Source organism: Melanerpes formicivorus, unplaced genomic scaffold, assembly GCF_026170545.1.
Source record: "Melanerpes formicivorus ecotype bairdi unplaced genomic scaffold, bMelFor1.0.p_v2 SCAF_15, whole genome shotgun sequence".
Classification (NCBI taxonomy): Eukaryota; Metazoa; Chordata; class Aves; order Piciformes; family Picidae; genus Melanerpes; species Melanerpes formicivorus.
Window position 1 is genome coordinate 14,410,331 of NW_027142367.1, and position 27,626 is coordinate 14,437,956.

The window sequence follows — 27,626 nt, forward strand, 5'->3', positions numbered from 1 at the left end:
TGCCTTTTTCAATGACCCTGGAAAATCTTGAAATATGACAGCTTCTTCTTTAAGGGACAGCTCCAGCCTCCTCAAACAGTTGTGGTTTTAGGAGATAAAGGTATAATTTTTATAATGATAATATTTCATAGATATTATTTCCTTCCTAAAGCAATTTCTGTGGCTAAGACTATAAAACCAAAGAACAGTTAGCAAAGAACCATGTCCCAATGCGTGATGGATAAATTGTTTCCTACCTGGTTGTGTGACAAAGAAAAGCTGAAACCATGACTAGATATCTAAGATGTATTCCTAGCACAGATTTTATATTAGTTTTAATAAGTGGGTATAGAATAGAATAGAATAAACCAGGTTGGAAGAGACCTTCAAGATCATCGCGTCCAACCTATCATCCAACACCACCTAATCAACTAACCCATCTAACCAAGCACCCTGTCAAGTCTCCTCCTGAACACCTCCAGTGACGGCGACTCCACCACCTCCCCGGGCAGTCCATTCCAATGGGCAATCACTCTCTCTGTGTAAAACTTCCTCCTGACCTCCAGCCTGAACTTCCCCTGGTGCAGCCTGAGACTGTGTCCTCTTGTTCTGGTGCTGGCTGCCTGGGAGAAGAGACCAACCTCTGCCTGTTTACAGGGTCTTAATAAGTGGGTATCTTTCATTTCCCTAGATTTTTAGGAGTAACCTATAAGGCTTAGTTGGAGACTTTTGTATACTTTGTCTTCACTTTTTACTCATCTCTCAGTTATAGAATGGAAACATGAAATTTGCAACTCACATTAGCTTTTCTTTTGTATGTAGCTTTTCCTTTTACCATGTTGCTCACTTTTGTCTCCTGTTAAATTCTAATATTCCTTTAGTAGCACCTCAATGGCAAGAGCATAACTTCAGGGGGCAGAATTGAATGACACTGGAACAGGTTGCCCAGGGAGGTGGTAGAAGCCTCAGCCCTGGAAGTTTTTAAGGCCAGGCTGGATGTGGCTCTGAGCAACCTGATCTAGTGTGAGGTGTCCCTGACCATGGCAGGGGGGTTGAAACTAGATGACTCTTGAGGTCTATTCCAACCCTGACAATTCTCTGATTCTATGAATGAGGGAGCTGGTGAGTTTAACTTATTTTGTATCCCATAGGTTTTCCTCTGGTTTCAATCATCCCACATGGGTTTTGCATATTCATATTGCCTTTTATACAGCACTGCTACAGTAATTCAAATTCAAACACATTTGTAATATGCTCCATAGTATTTCCAGTAACTGCTGTTATTTATAGCAACAGCTCATGCTAAGCCTTTGGAGTTACTCTGGTGGAGAAGGAAAAAAAAGTTAAAAGATTGTGTTTTTCTTTTCAAGTATGACTTGAAATGATGGTTATTTTCCACTGAAACTGGAACATCTAACTGTGTTTTCAGATATGATGTCCCAGTTTCCTCATTCATATTGAAAGCTATCAGGAGGTTTCAGTGATGAGCATATAGAGTGGAAGTGAAAAAAAGCTGTGTTAATTTGCTTTATGGCCTGAGAAACACTTCTTAAAGTTGCAGAATCACTCTTTTGATGTATCCTGGAAGGAAAAAAATAAGATTCCAAGTAAAGTGAAAAAGGAGAGGTACGTGTTGATGTTCCTTTTTGCACCCATATGATACATATGGTGGAAAAGTAAAGAATGTGTATGATGTAATTATATTTGGAAACAGAAGATAAAGTGAATGCATTTTCTTTGAAGGTTTTTTCTTGTTTTGCTTTATTTTGTTGTTATTTTTTAACTAGATTAAATTTTCAGCAATAGACAATATAAATTTGGCACAGTAAGGAAAACAAAATGTGTCATAGATGTAATTGAGGACCCTTGCTGGAATACTGCAGGAATGCTATGAGAGGTTTTATAGACTTTGAACCCCATAAGCCACAAGTTTTCTGGTGCTGTAAAGGGATATTCCCTGTCCCTGCCTGAGGCACTTAAGATATGAACTGACTCCAGCAATGCTGATAATCCTTTGGCACCACAGCGTCCAGGTCTTGGCAATAGAGTTTGCATTCCCCAGGCATCTCCAACAGCCCTGGCTGAAGATGAAATCATTGTAGCTTTACTTATAATGATTTGAAGAATTTGTGAGAGGTACAAGCATTACACGAATGGGCACTTTGCTCATACTTGAAAGCAAATTGCAGTTGGGCTACACAACTGACTACGTGAGAAGTGTCAGACAAAACCAATAAACAACAAAACACCCTTCCCTGCCTTAGTGGTCTCATGGCTCTGAAGTGTTCTGGGATAGTTCTGGGAGCATACTCTTATGTATCCTCTGCATTTCAAGAGTTCTGCAAAATCAAATATCTTCTGCACTTGTATCCTTTCTCTTTTCATGCCTGGTCCTATAATTAAGCCAATTCTAACTCCTCTCTACCTTAAGAGCATAATTTCCCAAATGCATTAAATCAATCATTTTCCTTTCTTCTGCAAAGCTTTCTCTGTGTGTTTGTAGATTTTACCCATTTTGTCTTCTTATTCCCCAGTAATGTGGGTTTTGCCATTCTTTGTCTTACATATTTTCACTGCTCAATTTCTAGCCCCACAAAAGTTATATTCCTGCTGAGACAGATATTGTAATAATTCCTTTGAGAGTATACTGACTCCCAAAGGCATTGCCATTGCCTGATGAGAACACAGGCATGATGATCTCTTTGTTCCTGGCCCAAGAAAGATTTGTTTCAACTTCACTTTGCCAGCAGGAGCTTCCACATTTGCTGAAATATTCAACTGTACAACAGGTAAAAAGAAAAGGAATGGAACTTCAGAGCCTGTGTTTGATCTCATAAACTGTGTTGGCATATTGGTTTGGTTTGCTGGGGGACTGGAGCAGTGAGCTGAAATTTTGTTCCCTGGGTGCTTCATCCTCTTAGATGTTTCAGTTGCACAAAATTCGATGTTTCAAAATATGCCCTTGTGACACATCTGATTCCTGGCCATTCAAATAAAACTTATGCAGCCAGATTTGTTTTGTTTAAGGAAGTTTCAATATTTTCCTGCTCATTACAAAATCCAGTCTTTAGAAGAGGAAACTTTATGCTAGAAAACAATCTTCTTTTTATTTTTTCCACATTGACAAGAATGAAACACCGAAATCTTATAATATGTGCCTTTGAACTCAGCCTCTGCAAGTCTTTTAAAAAAGAGTAAGAACCTCTCTAAAAGAAATGTTAAAACTCCACCAGATGTTATATGTATTCAGGTACCACAATAATAAGTAACAATGTAAAGCCCTGAGATAAAAACTTATGGGACAAAATCTGTCACTTTTACAATTCCAAAGGTTACATAAGTGACAAAAAACTTTAATCTGGGTAGCTGGATATTGATTACAGAGTAAGGATGCCTTATTATCTCTTTTTTAACCTGGTCAGAATTACTTTTGAAGAGAGTTGTAAAAGGAACTGCAGAAGATGCCCTCCACATCATAAAAATAAGCTTTTGTTTGGTAACAATGTAAGCCACTACTGAGATTGACCTCAAAGTAGCTTTTCAGCAAGAATGAATAACTTCAATGCCGAGATATCATTACAGAAAATATGGTATTATATGTAAGAAACATTTTGGATTCATCCAGTTTTCTTCTCACTATTGATTTTTAGCTACATTTTTCAGTTGCATAAATTTATTTTACTCTGGCCTAGCTTCAATAACTATCAGCTTTTAAGTTCCTAAATAGTTATTTCTTCCTTCTTTGTGTGTGTGTGTTGGTGCCTAATAGAAGTCTTGTGCAAGAGCAATTAATGAAGAAATTCCCTTCTGAATTAGAAATTTTATGCAAGAGGAAATGTCTTTTAAATGGATCAAAAATTGTACTCAGCTCTTCTGTCACTGTTTTTTGCTGTTCATTTTAGCAATAAGGGAAGCCTGGTTTTTCTCTACATGAGGAATACAGGACCCCAGAAGTATTCCAAACAATCATTTAATTACATCAGACCTGTCAATAACCCAGGCATCCCTAAACTTGAGGAAACTAATTACTAAGGTGAATGCTGCCCTTCAGAAGAGTCAAAGAAAGATGACTGGATATTCATGATTCATACTTTACACATGGTTAGTACTTGGCAAATTGGTATCATGGTGGTTTAGAAATTCTGTTTAGGACATGGAACATAGCTGGTTTGAAATCCACATTGTGATTCCGAGCTTGTTGCCTATTATTCAGCTGGTGCTGTTTCAATGCAATATCCAAAGCGGGAAGTTAAATAATGACTCAAAGTATATTAGATCAATGCAGTACACTTGTGTGTTTTAAAAAATGCAAGATATCCTTATATTGAGTTACCATTATTATCAAGATGAAACAAGTGAAAGGGAAAAAGGAGAGGACAGTAGATGCATTTGCAGTGCTGTCAGAGGAGAATGCAAATACGCTTTTTTTATACCACTAATTTATTTTGTATTTGGGATTTAGAATTTACTGATGAATCTTTTTGTCACATCATCCATCATAGCCTGGCACTGGAGAGAAGAAGATAGAAAAATTAAAACCCTGCTTGTTACTGTAAACTAAAGAGCATGAACAACATCCATCAAAGAAAGACAGATGCAAGATAAAAAAAACAACAATGTTAGCCAGAGCCAAGTGATCTATGCTGATTTTCTTTTAAACATTTATTAAAATGCCCTAAATGGAAATTTCCTTTCTTTTGCTAAATATTTATTGCTATGTCTTTTGACATGGGCTAGAAATTACAAACAGTGATAAATTAATTGTAAAGGTCTGTAATTTTGCTCTTGCTTTTATAAATGAATTTACACCTTGTACTGGAGTGCTACTTTTTAGCGTTGAATTAACAGAGATGCATCCTATACCAGCTGTTAAGTAAAATGCTCTTTCCTTTGCTGAGAATTACAGGACAAGGCATCTGTCATTAGTGGAAGACAGATACAGCACAAGGGACCTGATACAAAGCTAGTTGCTGCAGTAGAAGTCTTTTCATTGATTCACTAGGCTTTAGATCAAGCTAGAGATCAACTACCATGTACCCTCAAGCCATAAATATCTGAGCTTTTACTTACAAAGAAATACAGCTATTTACTTCCTAAGAGGTAGTCTGAATGCCAGTCTATTTCCAAATAGGAGCAAGATGCAAATGTACCCTCAGATTATGAAGCATCAAAACATATATGAGAATGACTTTGTAGATAAAATTGCATGATGCAACATTTATGATGGCATTGTCACTGAGCAGTAGACAGCAAGTGCAAGGAAGGGGTATGTGTGTAAACCCTGTGCTGCGACACTTTGTGCACAGTGCAAAACCTCTAACTAAGGAAACTCAATTGTGCATGAAACAAAATTCAAAGGACCTTGCTGAAAGGCAACCCAAATATTTCTATCCAGCAAATGCACCAACAAAGTTGAAGGCAATGGAGAAAACCTCTTTTGGTGTTTTTGAGGAACTTCACAACTAAAGTGGAGAAGAAAAAGGTCTTAGCCCATGTGCATGTTAATGAAATGCGGGGAGACTATGTGAAACAACAACCAACAAGCAAAATAAACCCAAACCAGCCAACAAAGCAAGCAAACAGAAAAACCAAGCAAACAAACCAAAATCAACCAACTAACCAAAAAACTGTGAAGAAGATATAAGGCAAGAAACAATGTTCATTGTAGTTTAGAGCATTGTGATATACCTACCAAGGAGGAAAACAAGTCCATATAAAGTGAATGATTTAGAATTCATTTCAAACTAGCAGAAAAAATAAATCTATGTATCAACATAGGCAGCGTATTGAACTTGGTTTCTCGATGCAAATAAACCTTTACAAAAGTGAATAGTGTTTTATTGCATTGCAAGAGGGTAGAGAATAATATAAGAAAGTGTCCTAGTTTAAGTTGACCCTAATTTTCAGTACAGGACTGATTTGTATTATATTATTACAGTTTTGTGTCAGCAAAACCTCATTAAAACCTTGTATTATTATGGAGTATAGAAAGCCAGCCAACTGCATCATATTTTGTTTGCAGCAAAAGAGTTCATCTCTAAGCAAAAGTATGTTGGTTACTGGCATGATATTCTCTCTAAGAGACTCCTACCTCTGTAGTTGTCTTTTCTGCAAGGTCAGAAATAATCCCTTTAGCTTCTTCATCAACTACAAAACACAGGCCCTGCGAAAAACTTCAGGATCCCCCTTTCTGCCCCAGGCCCTCAGGGTTATGTTCAAATGAATATTCATGTCTTAACCCCATTTCACTTTGGACATCTGATTTAGAAGTTGTCAGGCTCTTAGCTTCTTTGCTGTGTGTCTTATCACCCCCTGAGAAATCTGTCAACATATTTAGAGGCAAAGCTCTATTTTCAGGCACTTAAGGTAGATGTATAAAGATAGACCTTAAGTTAGGTCTATGTGTCATCAAAATTTCTCTGTTGTTCTTTTCAGACTATCACATCCTAGTGACACAGTTATACAAGCAAGAGGACTTAATAATTTGCTGCCTTCGAAAGGGAAATAGGAATGTCCTACTCCTCAATCTCTGTCGCTTCTACCTTTCTTCCTGTACTACCCTTCCCAACTTTGAGCCACCTCAAGTGTTATGCCATAGATCAATTCAATAAATGAAATCTGGCTGAAAATAAACAAAAAAAAAGCCCCCACAAATACTCAAACAAAAATTATGTGTATATATATACACAGAAGTAAGCAATTTTGTGTTCTTACAGCAAGTTGAATGGGTTTACAGCTTCCTGCTTCCACAGATTCTGATGTTCATTTACTTTCAAGAGTAGACAAATAGGAGCTGACATAAAAGAAGTGGGACAACTACACTGGGACAAGAGCAGATATGAAGAGGGAAAGGATTCGGAGAGGAAAGAGAGAGTGAAAATTAGGGGAGGAGGAAGAGTGAGATATCTCAATCACTTATAATAACAGAGAGTAGTTAAGTTCTATCTGTTGTCTTATTGAGCTGCATTCAGAGAAGAGATTATTTTTTTTTAGTTTTATTTTTAAGTAATATGTAATGACTGTATTTTCTCTCAGTTTTTAACACAAGTAGCTCATCTTTTTTTACTTTGTAAGCTCCCATTTCCCATTTTTTAAAACACTTCTCTACCTACTCATCAGAAAGTTTCAACTGTGCTTGGTTAGTCACTAATTATAAACAACAGAGCTTCAAGATAAATATTTCCAATGCTTTCCAAAATGAATGGCATTTGCTTGATTTCTTCAGAACTCTGTTTCCAGTTGTGCTAGAGGGGCTAGGGGAACAACACAGCAGAAAGAGATTCCTAACCCAGTAACACAGATAGAAGCCTGTGGCATTTTCATACACAATTAGAAGAAATCTACTTTTTTTGATGCCTGGATGTGCTTACCTTCTTTGTGTGAGATTTGTTTTGTTCATTTCCCTTGTGACTCCAAAAGATAAATGGAAAAATTACCAGAGTGCTTGTTTTTCAAATGAAGTGTAAACTCAGGCTTTAACTTTCATTTTGATCTTAACTTATACATATCTAGAGACTTCTCATAGAGCTACCAAGAACTTTCAGTTAGAGCTAGCTGGACAATGAGATGTTCTGGGTTCAAAATCAAGAGCTCAGTTTTTGTGTGCTGCTATTGCAAATAGTCTGTGCAGTGACTTCACAAAGGAGTTCTCTTAAGTGTAGAAAACTTTAGTTAACATCACTATGAAAGTAGGAGCTTAGATGAAGGACTGACCTAGAGATCACCCTAAGCTGTTCCAGGTGCTGTAGGCCTCAGCAGGGCATTGCAACAGTCAAAAATCAGTAGAGAACTACCTTAATCTAGATTTAAGTCTAACCACAGAAAAAGATTATCTTTCCAAATGCATTTAGCTGTTAGCCTCTTTGGTGAATTTCCCAAACAATGCTGATGATGGATTTCCTGATGGCAGCTTGTCTCCCAGAAAATGGTCTGTTACAATCACTGCAGTCATTTCACATGTCCTATGGAAGAGATACTGGACTTCGAAAAGTGTAGGTATCTCTTTATCTGATTTAGGCAGGGATCAGTGAACTACAGATTAAAATTGCCATGGGTTAGCTGTTTAGGTGGGTTGGATTGGTTGATGGGTTGGATGCGATGATCTTGAAGGTCTCTTCCAACCTGGTTTGGTTTATTCTAAAATAAAGGTTTATTCTAAAATCTTTCCACGTATTGGATCCAAGTGGAATTTTCAGTCAAACCAAGTTAAGGTATTTTTAAGAATTGCTAGTGTATCTAGAACACAATGTATTCTTTCAAAAGACTAGGTAATGAGTTCCTGTATTACATACAAGCAGTAGCTTCTTTTCTATTTGCTTCAGAAGTTGAAGGATAAATATCTATGTATAATAAGAAGCGGATATCAGGAATTTCACTGTTTATGCTTTCAACTGCCCTGATTATACATTTAGAAAGGTAGATCTATGGGAATGTAGCCAAGAAAACAAATCCTGTTTTAAAATATCATTATGAATATTTTCTAAACAAAGAAAATGTACCCTTATGACTGCAGAACCTTCTTCAGATTTCAAGAGGTGAATCAGAACGGAGCTTTCCAGTTTATGAAAGGAACTAATACATGTCGGTGACAGATTTCAAATCTGAAGAACATTTTATAGCATTAAAGATCTGGAAGTAAATAGAAAATCGGAGCATGTCTCATATAGAAGATAATAAAGCCATAGAACAAGGTTCAAGGAAATGAGAATAAAGAGAAGAGTATAAATGAGTTCAAGAGATTCCTAGGATACAATTGTTTCTCAACAAGGAAAAGATTGATGGATGTGATGAAAAGATGAATAGTTGAATTGTGGGAATAAGATAAACCTGGGGGGGAGGAAAGGGAAAGAAAAAAAAAAAAAGAGTGTGCATGCTGAGCTGCTTGGGCACTTTGTATTTCAAAGGTGTCTCATGTTCGCTAACCTCTGATAGAATTCTTTATCAGTTTGATTTGATCGTACTGCAGGGTGCACTGTGGCAGACTTTTGCCAGAGCTGCCCATTGCTTCAATGAGAGCTGTTAGCTAGAAGCTGCAATGCAGTCTTTAATTATTTCCCTTGAAATATGGAGCCCTATTGTGTGTGTGTTGCGTATTATTTTTAAATAAGACTCCAGCCTTCGAGGAACCCACACATGGCCAAGCTTGCTAAGCCAGTCCTAGGTTTTTGGATGCTATTTTAAAGGACATTTTATCTTTTACAGGAAGTTTAATGTGGCATGGTTTTAATGTTGGCAGTCAAGGTATCCAGTATGCAGCAACTATTACATGTTTGTTCAAGTCATGCCATCGCTCTGGTAAAGTGATGTTACACAGCCCATGTTCATCATCTATGTGTAGTTGTGACAATTAATGTTTGAACACAAGCTTGCAGGCTTGTCCGATGAATTCATAGAATCATAGAATTGTCAGGGCTGGAAGGGATCTCAAGGATCATCCAGTTCCAGCCCCTCTGCCATGGGCAGGGACACCTCACACAAAATCAGGTTGCTCAGAGCCCCAGGCAGCTTGGCCTTAAAAACCTTCAGGGACGAGGCTTCTACCACCTCCCTGGGCAACCTGTTCCAGTGTCTCACCACCCTCACGGTGAAGAACTTCTTAACTGTCAACATGGCCTAAAATACTTAACAGGTGCAAAACCTTTCTTATTGTCCATCAAGAATAGGTGAAAGATGGAAGTGTAGAAATTAATTGTTCTTTATTTCTTACTTCCTTCAGTTTTGCAAAGCTAAGTATGATTCACCTGTCTTCTTTCATCAGCCTCCATTGCTCTGTCTAGGCCCTCTCTACACTCATGCAAGCCAAAGGAAGTTAAAAACTTATAAAGCAAATTATAAAGTTAGTATTTTTAATATAGAATGTTGAAAAGCATTATTTTAAAAAAACAAATAGTCTATTTTTCCTAAATTCACTTAACTGTTGGTTTCAGCTGGAGCAGCAGCAGGCACATAAGAAAGTCACTTATGTCTAACTGTATAAACTGTATTGTCTGATTTCAACTGGTGTGTATTCTGTGAGGGTATTCATACGCTCTTAAACTTAGAGACTTCTTGTTCTTTTCAATTGCAGAAGTAACAGAGGCCACAGCTAAAATCAAGACAGGAATTTGGCAAAGGAAAATAGGGAGCATTGTTTACTGTGTCTCTACTCTTTCACTTGATTTCTTCTGCTTTATCTATATCCCTGTCCAAACTCAGTCATTATGTTAAAGGAATAAATGAATGAACCTGGGAAAGTCAAAGAGCATTATCTGTTTCTTTGTTTGTTTGTCTGAACACAGGAATCCCAAGACTTTAAATCGTCCCACCTTTCTGAACCTATTCAATCTGTCTATCACGTGAACTCTCTTTTCTGAAAGGAACTTTGTATTTTGTGATCTCTCTCTGGAACCACAGGGAGGAAAATGCTCCTCTCAGGTTGTATTTGCATTCAGCCAGTGCTGAGCACTGTGGCAGTGATCCAGCAAAGCATTTAAGGTTAGTTTGTCTTTAATCCCATTGAAGTTAGTGGTGTGATCCATGTACTTAATTCAAACTCATAGTTGAGTGCTTTGCTGGATCACAGCCAGAGCACTCAGTACCTTGCAGGATTGAACTCCCTCTCTTCTTTGCCACTGGCCTAGGGCAAGATATACAGAGATACATATATATATTCTTTATAGTATAGAGATTAAATGCAGGATTACTTCATATTCTATTCAATAGAAGACATTTCTCGGTTTCTTATGACTCTTGCCAATTGTGCTGAAAGTGAGAATATTACAATTCCAAAAGAGTCTAACCCAGGCTGTCCTTTTTTATTTTTTTTTTTTATCATATTGAATTTTATAACTCAGGAGATTCAGGTCAAGTTGGTGTTCTGAATGAAGGTAATTTGTTAACACACCTTTAAATCCTTTCAATGTTCTGCTGACAAAGGCTAACTTAATACGCAACAGATTCAACACACCTCCAGTGCTGGGTGTACATTTTAAATGAAAGATTGGACTGACTTGGGCCATCTGGGGCTGATTGAATGTCAAGTGCTTCAGGCAGGTGAAGCTAAATATTTCTATACAAGTTTGGATAGTGAGTTCCTCTAGAAATATGGGTGTTTTGAAAATTTCTACATCAAAAAATGTATAATCCACTGTAGAAACAACAGGCAACATCTCTGAGGTGTGCTATTGACTTGCTGAGATATTTAGTAGGTGGAATTTTCATAGCTGTAAGAGTTGTGAAAGGAATCTGATTCAATAAGGAGAAAACTGTACGGAGTTTTCATAAAACCTGTGAGGCCTGGGGAGTTTGAGATTTCAGTTTGCATTGAGGGTTTTCTATTTGTGCTGTTGGATTTTTATTTTTATTCTTTCACTTTCAAACATATGCCCCAGGAACCCAGTGCACTGCCTCCATCAGATTAAACTAATGCCTACAAGTGAAATTAAATTATCACTGAAAGTAGTTCTTGTATCAGCCGCATCACAGCATATTTAAGATCTTAAATCAGTCAGATATGAATAAGATTGGCTGTAAATATGGATTCACTTTGAGAGGTGTTTTTTCATCCTCCTTTATGTACAATTAAGTATCTTTTTCAACTATAAAGTCCCTAATCATTTTCTGAATATCAAACTTTTTGTCTGCACAGACTAATAATACCTTCCAAGTATTATTTACTTGATTATAAAGACTGATTTGATGGGTACAATTACTTTTCTGTTCTCAATGACCCATTGAATGATGACATTACTCAGAATTCCATTCAGATGATGCAAATGACCTAATCAAATTGTCTTGTGCCATGGCAATAACTGAACTAAAATGTCAAAGCAAACTTAGTAAACAAAATCTCCCTTTTTTATGTAACTGTAATTATGCTATGAGAAACTTAAGAATATCAACAGCAGAAACTGTTTTGTTTCTTTCCTTTAAACAACATAGGAATGCACATCCATGCTCAGCTTGCATACTGGCACAACAGGATTTTTTATTGTAAGAAAATAATGAATAGGAAATAAGTAAAATGACATTAAACTAAACCCACAGAACAGTTATTTTAGCTTAATTTATATAATAAACTATGCCTTTATTCAAAATATGTGACAGAATATTCAATGAGACAAATATTTCTCTTCTGCTTGAATGCTGATCATTTTTGCTCTGTTTGCTTTACTTCTTTTTCTACCTTTAGAAAAGGCCTAAGTCAAGCAAACTGTGAACTAACGTTGGTGTAGTATCATAGAATCATAGAATGTTAGGGGTTGGAAGGGATCTCCAGAGCTCATCAAATCCAATCCTGCTGCAAAAGCAGGATCACCTAGGAAAGGCAACATAGGAACATGTCCAGGTTGGCTTTGAAAGTCTTCAGAGAAGGAGACTCCAGAACCTCTCTGGTCAACCTGTTCCAGTGCTCCATCACCCTCCCTGTGAAGAAGTTTCTCCTCGTGTTGAGGAGGAAGTCCCTGTATATCCATTATTTCTTGTCCTATTATCAGGTGCCAGTGAAAAGAGCCTGTCACCATCTTCTTGACACCCATCCATCAGATATTTATAAACATTAATAAGATCCTCTCTCAGCCTTCTTTTCTCCCAACTAAATAGCCCAAGGTCTCTCAGTCTTTCTTCATAGGAGAGATGCTCAAGTCCCTTCATCATCCTTGTAGCTCCTTGTTGGATTTTCTCCAGCATATTTCATTCTGTCTTTAATTGGGGAGCTCAAAAGTGGGCATAGTACTGCAGGTGTGGTCTCACCTGCAGTGTAGAGGAGCAGAAAAACCTCCTTAGACCTTCTGGACACACTTTTCTTCATGCACCCCAGCATACCTCTGGCCTTCTTGGCTACAAGGCACACTGCTGCCCCATGAATAACTTACTGGCCACTAGTATTCACAGAAATAATCACAGAAACTCAAGGCTATTTGTATCACCTAATGGGATATGGCTCATACATATACATCAAAATCCAATACTAAATATTAAAGAGTTAATGGTCTGATGGAATATTTTGCTGCAGAAGCTATCCCCCAATATGAAAAATAATAAAAAAAAAAATCTATACTTTAGAATTGTTCTATAATTTCAGATGTTGTGTAGTAACTTATGTACTCTGTTTATTTGATCATATCTTCTAGTTACAGTTGTTAGTCCAGCATATTAAGTTCTGCTTATAGTCAGCAGGCCAACTTCATGAAGTATGTTTATGTACACATACACATATGAAATCATACTGATACTCTTTAGTCACCCAGAAACACTCTGAAACATTGAAAGCATGATAAATGCTCTTTAACATCTTTATTGATGATCTGGATGAGGGCATTGACTCCATCATCAGTAAATTTGCTGACGACACCAAGCTGGGGGCAGGAGTTAATCTGCTGGAGGGTAGAGAGACTCTGCAGAGGGACCTCGACAGGCTGGACAGATGGGCAGAATCCAACGGCATGAGATTTAACACATCCAAGTGCCGGGTTCTGCACATTGGCCACAACAACCCCATGCAGTGCTACAGGCTGGGGTCAGAGTGGCTGGAGAGCAGCCAGGCAGAGAGGGACCTGGGGGTACTGGTCAATGGTAGGATGAACATGAGCCTGCAGTGTGCCCAGGCAGCCAAGAGGGCCAATGGCATCCTGGCCTGCATCACAAACAGTGTGGCCAGCAGGAGCAGGGAGGTCATTCTGCCCCTGTACACTGCACTGCTTAGGCCACACCTCGAGTACTGTGTCCAGTTCTGGGCCCCTCAGTTTAGGAAGGATGTTGACTTGCTAGAACGAGTCCAGAGAAGAGCAACAAAGTTGGCGAGGGGTTTGGAACACAAGCCCTATGAGGAAAGACTGAGGGAGCTGGGGTTGCTCAGCCTGGAGAAGAGGAGACTCAGGGGTGACCTTATCACTCTCTACAACTACCTGAAGGGAGGTTGTAGACAGGCGGATGTTGGTCTCTTCTCCGAGGCAGCCAGTACCAGAACAAGAGGACACAGTCTCAGGCTGCGCCAGGGGAGGTTCAGGTTGGATGTTAGGAAGAAGTTCTATACAGAAAGAGTGATTGCCCATTGGAATGGGCTGCCCAAGGAGGTGGTGGAGTCGCCGTCATTGAAGGTGTTCAGGAGGAGACTTGATGGGATTCTTGGTGCCATGGGTTAGCTGTTTGGGTGGGTTGGATTGGTTGATGGGTTGGACACGATGATCTTGAAGGTCTCTTCTAACCTGGTTTGGTTTATTCTAATAAAGGTTTATTCTAATAAAAATCTATAAATATAGTAAACATAAAATGTATCATGCAATTTAAAGGTGATCATCAACCTCATAGTTATTTCATCTGTGTTTTTTTAGCATATTTGTATTGGTTTATGGCCTTTTTTCTCCTCTCAATTTTATTTGAAACAGGAATAATTAATTTAAAGATCCCAATGAGTCTACTACAACAGTCATGGGAATCAGATAATAAATGTTCTACCTCAGCCAAGCCATAAAATCAGCATTATTTTACTGCATCCTAATGTTCTTTTTGTCATGAAGATTGTTGTGTTTCACATGCATAAAACTGTATTGACAATCAATCCTACATGCTCCAACATTCTTCCTTGACTTTTTCCTCCCTGCCTCCACTCAGATATTCAATGGCTTCTTGGTGTTAAGTTTTTAAAAGGAGTAGTAATGTTTTCAAAACCTTAAACACGGAAGGAACAAATCAGTTAGAGTTTGTCTATTCACAGGAAAACCTAGCTGGATTTTCAACAGCTTTAAATTATGTATGTCTGGACTCCCTTGTAAGTAGTTTTGGTTATTAATCTGGATCATAAAATCAGTATCATAGAATCACTCAGGTTGGAAAAAGACATTTGAAATCATAAAGGCTTCTGGTAAATAATGTAAACATAAGTGAGTTACACAACACTCAGCATGTATGTAAATACAGAGTCACATAATACTGTTCAGTGTAGGAGCCAAGAGCAGGGTTGATAAATGTCTATGATTTCCTTTTAAAATGCTTCTATTTGGGGGGATAGATCAGAGCATGCTGCATGATGTTGTAAACTCTTTGATTCCAACTTTCACACTCCAGTGCTTCAGAGAGAATTATGCCTATTCCATCCAAATATTTGCCTTATCAAGGTCAGTGTAGACTATAATATTTTGTCCCCATAAACAAGACCTGACATAATCCAGAGCCAAAATTCAAGAAACTGAGCTTCTCAGCCAGGATTTGAGGGAGGTTTCAAAGCCAGGTAATGAAGAATAGGGGCAGACAAGATTCTTAATTGAAAGATAATGACAAGCATTCATCTGTGAAGTGTATGTGTACTTTCAATTAGTTGCAAATGTTCTTTACACAGTTTAGTGTATGAGACAAGTTAGTTTGCAAAACCCACACAGCCTTTTGGAGGGGCTCAGACAATTTGAAACTGAGGAAAATACATAAACAGATAAAGTGAAAGGAAACTAAAAACATGCTAGCTATTATGATGGAGCAACAATAGGGCACGGTGAACCACAGATCCCTTCTGACTATAAAGCCTACCTTTTGAATGTGAACACTGTTTTCTCAGGAGTGCAGGACACTTTTACAAAAGCACCTTTACATATTGCTGATCACCATCTGTACCTATGTAACACCTACAGACATGACTAAATAAGGGTTTTGTTTCTGTTATATTCAAGAATGTGTCTTCAAACAGAGCACTCTGAGAGAGTGAAAAACAAGTACCAAAGTTTAGAGAGTAGGAAGACAGATGTGTAAAAGGAAAAATAAATTACATACCTCCTGTTATCTCTTGCTGCCAAGGAATTCCTCTTAGATTGCCTTTTGTATGTGTGCCTGTGTCTCAGTGTTCACTCATTTTGTACATCATTTATCACTACCAGCACTAGGAGCTACACCAGCATCTGTGGGATACATAGAGCGTTTTGGATGAAAGCTCTCCCTGTTACCTTGAACAATGCCAATTGTTCTACATCCCCAGTGCTCTGCACTTGCCTTTGGTGGTTAGAGACAGCATTCCCAGCTGCAGTGGGAAGGGGTTTTGAATAAGTATCAGGCAGACAGCAAACATACTATAGATAAGTTTTACATGAATTTGCACTTTAAATTATAAATAATGTTGTAAGTTTAATTATTTATTTTCTATAAATGTCTTAATTAAGAGCCTACTTTATTTATTGTCAGAAGCTGTCTGAGGAAAGACCATTATTGTCTTATACACTGCAATCAAGAGAGAGTCAGGTATATCTGGTTCAAGCTATTGCTGCACTAGTGATGAAGTCTGAATTCAGGCCTAATGTTGCAGACCCAGGAAGCTCTGACATTGCAGATACATTGCTGACAGCAACCCCATCCACACTTGACTTTGATAGAAGTAATTTTTCTAAGAATCTATTTACATAATTTTGTATCACAATATGGTAACTCCACCAGTACAAGGTATATGCTACCTGCATCATTCAGTTTTTAGAAATATTAGGCATGAGAAAACTTCTTGATGCATAGAAAGGTCTGACTCATCTTTCACCACGCTGTCCAAGCAAGCTGTCTTCAGCTGCTGTCAAAGCAAGAAAAACAGCTGAGATCTGTTAGAAGGAGAATGCCTTAGGATCCTTGTGTTCCATCTTTAAGGAGTCACATGCATCCTAAGGTAGCAGAAGGAGTAATTCTTCAGTTTCTGTTCTGTCCTTGATGTTGGGAGTTTCTGGAGGAAAGAAGAAATATATATTGTGGCAGACAAGGGCGCCGAGGTACTGAGTTCACTTTTACTTTTGCTGTAACAATCTTGGAGGACACAGAGCATTACTCAGTGGTGAGATCCCATGATTCCTCACATATGCATGTTTACCTGAATATTTTGGATAATAATAATAAAGTCTTCAAATTAAAAGTAAGTGGGGATAGTATCAGAAACAATGTACTGAAGCACCTAATTTAGGGGCTTACACTCTGACTTGTTCTTTCGAGCAATTCGCCTTTTCTCATTGGTATTGCAGAGATTTTTATTATCTTTGCAAATGAGAACACTAGAACCTGATAGAATGGTTGAGTTTACAGTTGCTCAAAGACACATCTGATGCAGAAGAATCTGTCAAAGTAATGGAACTTGTCTCTTTCTGTTAATTTCAAAGTTAGAAAGTTGATGTGTAGACACAGTAACAACTGTTGCAGGTCCAAGATTAGTCCTTTCCCCTTTGTTTACTTCCAGTTTCATTATGTCTACAAAATACTGACACAATTTTGTTTTTATGAGTTGATTTTGTAATCCTCTTTCATTTTAATGGCTATTCTGCAATCACCAAAAGGGAGGTTGCCAAACAGAGCTGATCTTCCGCTTGACTACAGGCTGTTCCTCATTGGTGTGTTTTATCTCTGCGTGTTTGGTGAGACACGGATCACCTGTCTTGTGCCAATTTTCTTCTAGCTCTGGATTACCCCCCTTTATTTTCTTTCCAGGGCATACAGATGAAATGTCATAGCAGTAGACTCTTTAGTCTTTCACTGGCCTGTTGCCAGGGCACAACCAAAAAGTGACACCAAGTTCTGCAATCCACTGCCGTTTCCATGTCCCCTACCTTTGAGCTATATCTTTTGACTAAAGTTGTGGCAAGTTATTTAAGGTTTCAGGTCCATTTATCCACTGATTTATTTCAGACACTGTCACGTGGTTTATTAATACTAAGCTTCAAGATTATAATTTATATCATAAAATGAGAAGGATGGTAAAATAGACAAACAGGCTTTTATGCAGAGATAGGAGGAACTATTCCTAAATTAAGATGCTTATGATTGTGATGTAATCTTAGGCATTAAGAAGTGATTCCCATCTAAAACATTCCAAATCCACTGCACAGAAGTGGATTTTGATGACCACCAGCACAATTAAGATGTAGAATTTAAATTTAATTAAGAAAATGGCTATACCATTGCCACTGCCTGTACTACTTCTAAGTTTTGTTGGCATTCATCAGCTTCATTTAATCCTCTGTTGACCTAATACTACTTTCATAAGGCATTAATATTTGCATAGTAAAATAATTTCTTAGCCTTGACAGGCATGATAGTAATGAAGAAAAGAGATGAGGCATCAATTTTCCAGTGTATTCTCAGATAGTATTATAATCCAAGACAGAGAGAAACATGTTTGTTTGTTGTTATTGTTGTTTTGGTTGGTTGGTTTGGTTTTGTGGGGTTTAGGTTTGGTTGGTTGGTTGGTTTTTGGGTGTGTTTTTTTTTTTTGGTTGTTGCATTTTCTTACAAAAATGCTCTTCAGTGCTTCAGAATCTAGACAATGTTCTCACCAGAAATCCTTACAATTCCTTATTTCTAAATAAAATACACATTGAAGACATACTGGAGTTCAGCTTACACATGAGTTTGATCTTTCATAAAACGTCTCAGTGAAAATGAAAGGAGGAAAAAAAAAGGAGGAAAAAAAAGGGTTTAATTAAGTTGAAAATTCTGTTCTTGTCAGTGAAGAACAATCATTTAATTCCAGCATTTATTTCATGATTTTCTGTGCTTTTAGAATTCTTGCAATAGCAGTAGAGATTGCGAACATCTGTTGGAGAACTTTTATACTACCTGCATGTGGAAGACACAAATGGTTTGACCATATGAGCATTTACCACACAGTATCAATCTTTAGATATTTATGTTTATGAAAACAAGGAAAAAGTCTTTTGGGACATGACAATTGCAATATCTGTTTAACCACATTTGTGTTTGATAATAAAATGGTTTACAGATGATTCCAGTTTACTGCAGATTCACAGTTCAATTTGCTTCTAAAAATCACAGCCTTTGGCTATGTCTTATTAAGAAGCTGGAACCTGGCTTTGCTCTCTGAAAAAATTCTCTTGGATACTCTTCCTGGACAACAGTTTTAGAGGTTAGCCTTTTCTTCTGATGACTAACATAAATGACAGTCATCCTTTACGGGTTCAAGCTTGCAAGGTTTGTTTCTCCTAAACTTCTGGTTTTGTGTGATGTATGTAAAGTTCACATTTATGTCATTCAGCCATTAATCTTTTATTAAGCATTTTTTTGGGTGTGGGGAAGAATGGTGGAGGTGTTTTTTTTTTGTTTGCTTGCATGTTTGTTTGCTTGCTTCCATTGATATTATCTGCCAGTACTTCAAAACATATTCATATATTAGTAAATAAAACAGCATGAAGGGTGATCATACATACAGCAAAACACAGCATTTGGAAGTCTGCAGAAAAAAAAAGGACAAGATGGGTAGATGTTAGAAGAGGGATTAAAAAAAAAATAAAATAATAAGGACTCTCTACTGATGCCAATCCACCTGTAGAAATAGACACAGGTCCCTAAACACTCATCTAGTGCCCTGACCTTTGTGTTTTACTGTTTTGATTTTTTTCCCAAACAGAATAAATATTCATAGGAATATCCCAAAAGTAAAATAAGTCCATTCCATGTTGTATCAAATTTGGTTTGGAATGAGTATTCCTGAGCCATAAAGTCTTACCATTTCTGCAAGTAATTTTGATTGGAGTCCTTGAGCCTGGAGTAGAAATCTGGCTTTTATTGCTAAAGCATGTTGACTCATGGGCAAAAGAAAATGCTTGGGACACTTGTATGAACATACATGGCCTCTGTATGCTTTCTACAGATATAGAACAACCAGTTCAATGCCCTATAATTCCTTGTTGCTGGACTGATAGGAGCATAGCAGAGCAAGAAATGTGTTTGAACATTTGCCTTCTAAGTCTGTCTTTATTAGCATTGGTGTCTAAGTCAGGAATCAGTTCAAAATAGCATTACGACTATATATGAATGTAACCAACCTTCGTGGGCTCAGCTATGTAGTCTAGTCAAAGTGTACTGAAGCTCTGCTCACTTGCACTGACACAGTATCACAGTATCACAGTATAACTGAGGTTGGAAAGGACCTCGAGGATCATCTAGTCCAACACATCAACACAGACCCCATGACTAGACCATGGCACCAAGTGCCACGTCCAATCTCCTCTTGAACGCCTCCAGGGTCGATGACCTTCAGTACCTGAGGTTCCTGCACTCTAAGGGTTACAGAGAGTAACAAATGAATCATAGAGTCAATAAGGTTGGAAAAGACCTCCAAGTTCATCAAGTCCAACCTGTCACCCAATACTTCATGACTGCTAAACCATGGCTTCAAGTGCCATGTCCAATCCCTTTTTAGAACACCTCCAGGGATGGTGACTCCACCACCTCCCTGGGCAGCCCATTCCAATGGCCAACAACTCTTTCTGTGAAGAATTTTCTCTTCACCTCGAGCCTAAACATCCCCTGGCACAGTTTGATACTTACTTGCACATAAATCTCTAATTGTTTCTCTTCTTCTGACACTCCTAACACTGTTTTAATTTATAAAAAATGCAACAAGATTTACTTTCTTTCTTTAATTTATTTTGTTTTTCTTTCCTTCATTTCAGATGCATTTGACAAACTAATTTCAGATTCAGAATCTCTTAAAGTCCATTGCTTTAGAGGAGTTGAAGTGGCAAAAGGCAAATGTTAAATGGTTTTCACTGTAGACATTTCTTCCATGTTTCTGCAAGTGAATGCTAGTCTCAATGGTTTCATTTGAGTGGCTGCTGCAAAAGTGAAGTAGAACACTGACAGGGCTATCTGTAAGCAACCATCTGAACTGCTCCAGTTAGGTATCTATCAGTAGTTAATAAACAAGCATGTATGTATATGTATATATGCATGTAAATATATGTATATACACACACATATATACAGACTCTTCCCATTTGTTCATTATGAGAGATGTTGCAGCTGTCTGTGTGACTGCCAATGTAGGAACATGTCTTATTGGTCTTCTTTACTAGTAAAAAGAAAACAACCACCCAAACCCAAACAAATCCCACAAGCCTCTTTTATCCTCTGCAGTGCCTCAAAGAGTCTGTCAGGAAATTGAAACTGATCACTGAGGCTATAGTCTGTTGGGAGTCTAGGTGTTGACAAGAATACTTTACTGTTTTCTTTATGATGTTCATAGCTAAATGATTATTTGGCTGCTTGTGGCTTTAAATCTCCACTGCCAGATGAAGGGGCTGGGATTTTGTTGCTGTTGTTGTTTTGTTTGTTTGTTTTTTTTTCTTTTTGTTGTTTTCATTTTTGCTGCAAACCTTAAATTGTACCATGAAATATTTAGAAAGAAAACAGCAAGAACAGCCTTAGCAAAACTAAGATATTATTTCCCTCGCTTATTTCTTTAATAGAGACATCAATCTCTTTGTCATGGTTTTGTTGTTATACACACAGAGCAAACCTTTATTTATTTATTTATGTTTCAGGCTGCTTTACTTGAATTCTAGATTGAGGGAAGCTAACAAACCCAAATAAAAATAAACAGCAAAAGAGGGAGTTTAACACCTTGCTTGCCAAGTGGACCACTAAATGGGAGTTATTTCAGCAGGGAGAATGCTGTATTTAAAGACGCCGTGAACACTGAATATTCATTTTGTGCTATTTATAAACTTCTCATTCCTTCATTTTTTGAATACATTCACTTTACTAGACTGTATACAAAGCACTTTCACAGCCTTCCACTTTGTGTAGAATGTATCATATTTGAGACCTGCTCCTAGAGACAGTTTGAATATGATGATAAATTAGGGTGTAGCCAACAGCTCATCATCATCATACCTTGGAAACTGATATCATTTGTTGAGAGTAATTATGGGTTTATTCCAAGCACTTTGGCTTTAAGCTTTCTGTCTTTTCCCTGGATTTAATGGCTCACAGATCTTTGTTCTCCTTGACTTGATCTTTCCTTTAGAGATCCCAGAGTACTCACGTGCTGCTGCTAAAGTATGCTAGAGAAAGATGAAGGTTTCATGGAATCTCCTACTTTATGTTTCTTATGCCCTGTTGATTCTGGCTTGCTTTTTCCCAGCTCTCTCACCAAGTGACCACTCTAATGGGTTTTAAATAATGCAAATCTAAAGAAATATTTCCAAATTCCAAGAAAAATCTGTTATTTTTTTTTCATCTGTAGTCAGTCACTCTGGTTTTTAAAATTACCTGAAATTGTGTAGAATAAATAGCAAATAAATTAAAATACTTAGGCTTCAGCAGCATCTGCATATTCCCATCTGAAACTTGTCTATGAAGAGACCTTTCCAAAGGCGTTTGTTCCTCTTTTTATAGTGATTAATGATATACACTATTTGACTTCTGTAGATAAGTTTACTTCAATGCTTAAAATTCAAAGCTAGTATTACTGCAGTGTTTACACAGTAAGTACTTTGACCATGTTCTTCGTATTCTACATCCTTGCTAGCTTATCCCAAGGATCATAAGCTGTTATAATCTTTATTATACTGCAACCAGCACTGTAGGGAATGAATGAAGAAAAAAAAAAAGTCATTTTATTTTATTCTGAATGTCTGAGCCTTGAATTTATGTGCATACATTTACTGTGCAAAGTTATTTGACATGGAGGAATATTCAGGTTAAAACCAAAAATTTTCCTTAAAAATAATAAAAAGAAATTTAAATGTGGGGGCTTCTGGTTGGTGCACATTAAAGAAGACAAATAATACTGATTTTTTTAATACCCTTTTTTGGTGTTTGATCAGTTAGCTTTTCATGAAATATTTCATATATGGAATAGAACACCTTGTTGGCCAGGTTTGAGTCACCTGCACTGTCCACTCCTCACCCGGAACATGGCACATGGGATTTAGCAGTGATCTCGACCTCCATAGTGAGAACCTTTCTATACACCAGTCCTTGGTAATAACTATAAATATTGAATATGGTCACTTCTAGAAGCAGCCACTGTCTCCAGAAAGATGCCATTAAATTCAGAAAGTGCAGTTACTTAGAAGAGACTGAGCTCAAAATAAAGTTGCTGAACAAAATTAGTTCTGTTCTAGCTCACTCTAGGGCATCGTGCTTCTAGCTAACAGTTAAAGCTTTTATTCTTATTCTTATTCTTATTCTTATTCTTATTCTTATTCTTATTCTTATTCTTATTCTTATTCTTATTATTATTCTTATTATTATTATTATTAATACTGTTGTTGTTGTTAATTATTATTTTTAAATTATCTTTTATCTTATTTTATCTGTCTTTACACTCTTTAAATACATTTCTACTTAATTTTTCTAATTTGCTAATTCTTTTTTTTTTAAACTTCCCTTCAGCATGCTGATCACTCCATTCAGTACCTGAAGTTCCCAGAACACACCCATTTTTCAGTGTCTACTGAAGAACATGCACAGTGAATGTTTCAAACTCTGCCCAAATAAATTAAAAGCTTTGAACTGTTACCTGGAGACCCTCAGTCCTTCCCTACTGCTGTCCTGATGGGGATCTCAATCCATTACCAAACATCCAGGAGACATATGAATAGAAGGCCAACTTGCTTCTTATGGTATTTAATGTCATACTCAAAGGGCAGCAGATTTCTTGTCTGCATATAAACTATGGTAAAGCTCCTAGAAACAGCAGATATTAAGATTCAAACTTCATAGTGACCCAGACACCTAACTCTGTAGTTCTGAGTTTTTGCTGTGACTTTAATAGGCCTGTTAATGCTAGCCTTTGAGACCAATAATAAACAACAAAATAAATGTCTCTGACCCTTCCCACTTCACTGGAATGCATATAGTAATATGTTTTTCATCATAAAACAAGAATACTGCTAATAATTTATAGTAACAATAATGATTATACTAATAACAATAATATAAATTTGACACATTTCTACAAGACTTAAGGATATGTTCACTGTAAAATATACATTGCTGCCTAAAGGTTTTATTGAAGAAATTGTTTGTTCTTTTTTTTTTTTTTCATGTTGATTTTCATTTCATAGTTTCATAGTTTCATTCAGGGTTGGAAGGGACCACAAGGATCATCTAGTTCCAACCCCCCTGCCATGGGCAGGGACACCCCACACCAGATCAGGCTGGCCAGAGCCTCATCCAGCCTGCTCTTAAACACCTCCAGGGACGGGGCCTCGACCACCTCCCTGGACAACCCATTCCAGGGTTTCACCACTCTCATGGTGAAGAACCTCCTCCTCACCTCCAGCCTGAATCTCCCCACCTCCAGCTTCATTCCATTCCCCCTAGTCCTATCACTACCTGAGATCCTGAGAAGTCCTTCCCCAGCCTTCCTGTAGGCCCCCTTCAGCTACTGGAAGGCGACAATTAGGTCACCTCGGAGCCTTCTCTTCTGCAGACTGTACAGCCCCAACTCCTTCAGTCTGTCCTCATAGGAGAGGTGCTCCAGCCCTCTGATCATCCTCGTGGCCCTTCTCTGGACACGTTCCAGCACCTCCACATCCCTCTTGTAATAGGGGCTCCAGAACTGGACACAGTACTCCAGGTGGGGTCTCACCAGGGCTGAGTAGAGGGGGAGGATCACCTCCCTCGACCTGCTAGCCACACTTCTCCTGATGCAGCCCAGGATCTGATTGGCTTTGCGGGCTGCAAGTGCACACTGAGAGCTCATGTTGAGCTTTTTGTCCACCAGCACCCCCAAGTCTCTCTCCTCAGGGCTATCCTCCAGCCAGTCACTGCCTAGCCTGTATTTGTGCCTGGGATTGCCTCGACCCAGATGCAGGACCCTGCACTTGTTCTTATTGAACTTCATGAGGTTGGCCTGTGCCCACCTCTCCAGCCTGTCAAGGTCCCTCTGGATGGCCTCCCTTCCCTCCAGCGTGTCTGCTGCACCACGCAGCTTGGTGTCATCAGCAAACTTGCTGAGGGTGCACTCAATGCCACTGTCCATGTCCCCCACAAAGATGTTGAATAAGATAGGTCCCAGGACTGATCCCTGAGGGACTCCACTTGTCACTGGCCTCCACTGGGACATGGAGCCATTGACAGCCACTCTTTGGGTGCGGCCATCAAGCCAGTTCCTTATCCATCTAGTGGTCCACCAATCAAACCCATGTGTCACCAGTTTGGAGACCAGGATGTGGTGCGGGACAGTGTCGAAAGCTTTGCTCAGGTCCAGGTAAACGACATCAGTTGCTCGCCCCTCATCTATTAATTTTGTCACCTGCTCATAGAAGGCCACCAGGTTGGTCAGGCAGGATTTGCCCTTGGCAAAGCCATGCTGACTGTTCCCAATCACCTCTTCACTATTCTTTTGAGCGAGTAGTGACTCCAGGAGGATCTGTTCCATGATCTTTCCAGGCACAGAGGTGAGACTGACTGGCCTGTAGTTCCCTGGTTCCTCCTTCTTGCCCTTTTTGAAGATGGGGGCAATGTTTCCCCTTTTCCAGTCTGTGGGGAAGTTTATTTCATTTTACATAATCACAGTGTCACAGAAAACATCCAGTTGGAAGAGACCTCAAAGATCATGCAATCCATCCTTTGACCCAGCACTGAAGGGTCAGCACAAACCCATGTCCCTTTAAATTCAAATGAAGGAAACCAATGACAAACAAGTGAGAGCTCTAAGCAACATTTTTCATACTGATATGGAATTTCACTGTGTCTCATATTTAGGCTTCCTCATTTTGCAACACAAATTTGACCACAAACATGTCCTTTCAAAATAATCCCCAAAGCATACTAAATATTTTCAGAGTCCTCTATGAAGGTGAAAGAAATATGGCTCAGTGGTTATAAAACCTTAGAATGGAAAACGCAATGCTCAGAATGGTCACAGAAAGTCGCTATAGCGTATGGTGCTAAGCTCTGGTTTTCCAATCTACAGAACACATTTTAGTTTGGTTTCTTTAATTTTTTTTTTTTATACCTTTTTCCTTCCCTTTTTGTCTTTTCCCCTGCTTAATGTTAACACATTCACAGCTTCACTAACCCTGGAGCAGTAGAAGGTGTAAACATGTAAAGCAAGACAGTTTGTTTCCCAGCATTTGCTATTGTTTATAAACAGTACCCAGTTCAAGAGGGACAGGATCTACTTGAGAGAGTCCAATGGAGGGCTTCAAGAGTGATTAAGAGACCGGGATACTGCCTTATGAGGAAAGACTGAGAGACCTGGGGCTGTTTAGTCTGGAGAGAAGACTGGGAGGGGATCTACCAAATGTATACAAATATCTGAGGGCTGGCGATCAGGAAAGAAGGGAGAGCCTCTGCTCTCTAGCACCCTGTGACAGGACAAGGAGCAACAGATGTAAACTACAGCACAGAAAATTCCACCTCAACATGAGGAAGAACAACTTTATTGGAAGGGTCACAGAGCACTGGAACAGGCTCTCCAGAGAGGCTGTGGAGTCTCCTTATCTGGAGATTTTCCAGACCCATTTAGATTAATTCCTGTGTCACCTGCACTAGATTTTATGGTCCTGTTCTGGCAGAGAAGTTGGACTCGATGATCTCCAGAGGTCCCTTCCAATCCCTAACATCCTGTGCTCCTGTGTATACTGTCAGAGTGCCGAGACCCCAGTCACATATGTGGGTTGTACTATTCAATGTGCTTAAAAAAGTGGGCCTAAAACAAAAGTCTAGTATATCATGCTCTGGAAATTTTATACCATTAAATTCTTCAGGTCTGTCTGAAGGAGTATTGGCTATCTCTTAACTATTTACCTGTAACTTTGTCTAGTTTTCTTGCAATGTATCTCTTTGTTGGAGAATATTAATGGGTTATATAAAAGTCAATCCCACATTTTAGAGATCTAGAAGAACTGAATGACTTCCCTAAATTACTGAGGAATAGCAAGGAACAGATGTTCTCTCCTGTAACTTAAATATCCCCTATATTATAATTAAATATAACGATTAATGCCATATTTAATTATATGTAATTATTTTTAATTATAATTATTTGTCTTTAGCTATAAATTTTATTTACTTATAATGAATATGTTTAATGACATATAATTGTCATTTAAAAGCCTCTATATTAAAATATAAATAATAAGATTTAAGTGTTTGTAGCTAAAACATAGTTAACAGAGGAGAAATACATCTTTTAAAAAGTTCTTTTTTTTTCCCCCTTCATTCTATCACACATTGTAGAATGTATTAGGATGTGTAATTGTCTCACCACACAGTGAGTTTGCTATAGTGTACTTTTAATATCTCCTATATCTCCAGAAAGATTTACACATTTGTTTGGGCTTTTTGATATCTGTTTTAGGAGCACACAAGGTTATCCATAGCTATTGTTCAACTTCCTGTGCCAACAGTGCAAAGTCCTTTAGCTTCTCATACTTTGTGTATTTGTTTATTAAGAATGGCATATGTCTCATTTTTCTAGCATTGCTCACCCATTGGTTCATCACCTAAGAGTCAAGCAGGGAAGAAAGCAAACTTGTTTGCAGTTCTGGATGACCTTCTTTTCTGATCATTCTGTTTCAGGACAGCAAATGAGGCTGACATCACTTCCAGTAAAAGAACTGATGATTCTGTTTTTTTCTGTACAAGTAATTGCCATTGCAGAGGCAGATAGAGCCTGTTTCTGGAAACTAAAGGCTTGAAAGAAAGCTTTGTATTTTGCTTTTTATGAATCATTTGCCTAAGTTTATTTTTTTTTTTTAAATATTATTATTTTCACTAACATTTTTAAAATATTCTAAAGAATTAAAAGTACTTTAAATTATTAAAAGGTTTTGTTTGTTTGTTTGTGGGCTGGGGTTTTTTTTTGTTCATTTTTTTTTTAAATGGTTCCTGCTAATTGTTTCAGTATCTAAAGGGCAGCTACCATGATGATGGAGACTCCTTTTTTACAAGGAGTCACA

At 38.1% G+C, this 27,626-nt stretch overlaps 1 protein-coding gene across 1 annotated transcript in view; it reads right to left on the bottom strand.

Moving 5' to 3' along the window:
* The window catches only part of CDH19 (cadherin 19), a 118,221-nt gene extending 102,417 nt beyond the window's left edge, over positions 1-15,804 (bottom strand). Inside the window, exon 1 of the mRNA XM_068147680.1 lies at positions 15,718-15,804. The gene's annotated coding sequence lies outside the window, so the exon portion shown is untranslated. The remainder of the gene's footprint in view (positions 1-15,717) is intronic.
* Positions 15,805-27,626: the final 11,822 nt, after the last annotated feature.